This window comes from Mandrillus leucophaeus, unplaced genomic scaffold (assembly GCF_000951045.1).
Source record: "Mandrillus leucophaeus isolate KB7577 unplaced genomic scaffold, Mleu.le_1.0 Scaffold1229, whole genome shotgun sequence".
In the NCBI taxonomy this organism is placed as follows: Eukaryota; Metazoa; Chordata; class Mammalia; order Primates; family Cercopithecidae; genus Mandrillus; species Mandrillus leucophaeus.
This window is the reverse complement of record NW_012100643.1, coordinates 74,092-76,830: the sequence shown is the minus strand read 5'-3', so window position 1 is coordinate 76,830 and position 2,739 is coordinate 74,092. Positions and strand designations below refer to the sequence as shown.

The following is a 2,739-nucleotide window of genomic DNA, read 5'->3' as shown; positions in this document are numbered from 1 at the left end:
ATTCTATGACCACAGTATGCTGTGCCTCCTTTGTTGTGAAGTCAGTTCCTTGAACATAAGCAATTGTGTGTGGACTTCCATAATAGTGGATAAGTCATGATGTAAGACCATGGATGATAGTTTTGGGAGAAAACATTGCATAAAAGAAAAGCAAATTTATATCCACAGTAAGTGTATATTTTAGCAACAACAAAATACTGTCTTCCATGATGAAAGCAGTTCAATGAAATCAACCTGGCACCAGGTAGCTAGCTGATCATCCTGAGAAATGATTGCAATCTGAAACTAAAGGCAGTCTACTGGAAGATTTTTTTTTTCCTCTGGATAAATTATTCTATTTTTACTGACAGTTTCCCTTGATTATATGAGGCTCACCCATGTTATAGAGGGTAATCAGCTTTACTCAAAATCCTCAAATTTAAATGTTAATCTAATCCAAAACAAGTTCACCTTCATAGAAACATTCAGAATAATATTTGACCATGTAGCTTAGCAGTTACCCAGCAAAGTTAACACACAAAATTAATCAATATAATCAGTGAGAATACTGTGAACTTGAACAAAACTATTAACTACTTGCAACTGAAAGAAATACCGAGTACATTCTACCCAAAAAACTGCACAATACATAGCATTCTCAATTGTACATGAAACATTTACCAGGGTAGACTATATATTAGGCCATAAAATGGGTACAAATAAAGATTGAAAACATACAGCTGAGTAAGGAGGCTCGTGCCTATAATCCCAGACATTTGAGAGGCTGAGACAGGAGGATTATTTGAGTCCAGGAGTTTAAAAATACTCAGGGCAACATAGTGAGATCTCATCTCTTCAAAAAGAAAATAGATTAGTTGGGCATGAAGATGCATGCTTATAATCCCAGCTACTCAGGAGGCTGAGGTGAGAGAACCACTTGAGAACAGGAGGATGTGGCTACAGTGAACCCTGATCACGCCTCTGCACTCAGCCTTGGTGAAGAGGAAGACTCTGTTTCAGAAACAAACAAACAAAACCAACGTAAAATATATATTTTTAATAAAAATGGAATGAAACTAACATTAAATAACATAAGGAATACTAAAAAAAATGTAAGTATGTGGAAATGAAACAACACTATTTTACAAAACAAATAGGTTAAATAAAAAAATCCAAAACAAATTAATTAGAAAAACACTGAGACTTATGAAAATTTAAAACAACATCCCAACACTTACACAATGAGTAAAAGAAGGTCTAAGAGGAAAATTTATAGCTTAAAAGCTGACATTATAAAAATAAAAGTATCTCAAGTAAATAACTTTACAACATAAAGGACTGGAAAACAAAACAAACTGAACTCAAATTTAGTTGATGGAAAAAATCAATAGGGGTGAGAATGAGATAAATATAAGAATAGATAAACAACAGAGGAAATCAATTAAAATAAAAATTGGGCCGGGAGCGGTGGCTCACGCCTGTAATCCCAGAACTTTGGGAGGTGGAGTTGGGTGGATCACGAGGTCAGAAGATGGAGACCATCCTGGTTAACACGGTGAAACCCCCTCTCTACTAAAAATACAAAAAAAAAGCCGGGCGTGGTGGTGGGCGCCTGTAGTCCCAGCTACTTGGAATGCTGAGGCAGGATAATGGCCTGAACCCGGGAGGTGCAGCTTGCAGTGAGCCGAGATCGCGCCACAGCACTCCAGCCTGGGCGACAGAGTGAGACTCCGTCTCAAAATAAATAAGTAAATAAATAGAAAATTGATTCTTTGCAAGGATAAACAAAATTGACACAACTTTAGCTAGATTGACTGAGAAATAGGAGACGTACCACATACCTAAAATTAGAAATTAAGATAAATTCTGGAGAAGATGAAGAATAAAGGGAATTCTTACATACTGTTGGTGTGTATGTAAATGTATATGTAAATTGTGTATATGTAAATAAGTACAGACACTATGGAAAACAGTATGGAGGTTCCCCAAAAAACTAAAAATTAAACCACCATATGATCCAGCAATCCCACTACTGGATATATATCCAAGGGAAAGAAAATTATGTTAAAGTGATATCGGGCTTTCTGTCTCCGCTACTGCCATGGCACCTGTGAAAAAGCTTGTGGCGAAGGGGGGCAAACAAAAGAAGCAGGTTCTGAAATTCACTCTTGATTGCACCTACCCTGTAAAAGATGGAATCATGGATGCTGCCAATTTTGAGCAGTTTTTGCAAGAAAGGATCAAAGTTATCGGCAAAGCTGAGAACCTTGGTAAGGGGTGGTGACCATCGAAAGGAGCAAGAGCAAGACTGCCATAGCATCAGAGGTGCCTTTTTCAAAAAGGTATTTGAAATATCTTACTAAAAAATATTTGAAGAATAAACTACGTGATTGGTTGCACGCAGTTGCTAACAGCAAAGAGAGTTATGAATTCCGTTACCTTCAAATTAACCAGGATGAAGAAGAGGAGGAAGACGAGGATTAAATTTCATTTGTAGAGGACTGTGTGCTTGCAAATGAGATGTTCCCGATAAGCCCTGCTCTTGCAAACAAAGCAGGACATTCCTTCTCTGCAAACAAGAAGGATAAAGGAGCCAGCTGTAAACAGCGGGCTCTGGGAACTGGTCAATGTTTACTGATCTTGCGAGTCAAGGAAAGGTCAGAGAAGCAACACATGTCCCGTGACTTGGCAACATTCCACAAACGGCTGGATACAATAAAGCAGAGTGTGCCATTCGCGGTGGCTGCCATGTATGTCTTG

The 2,739-nt window shown here is 38.0% G+C and overlaps 1 pseudogene; it reads left to right on the top strand.

The window, feature by feature from the left end:
- The first annotated feature begins 2,080 nt into the window (after positions 1-2,080).
- LOC105533150 lies at positions 2,081-2,463 on the top strand (annotated as a pseudogene).
- The last annotated feature ends 276 nt before the right edge of the window (positions 2,464-2,739 follow it).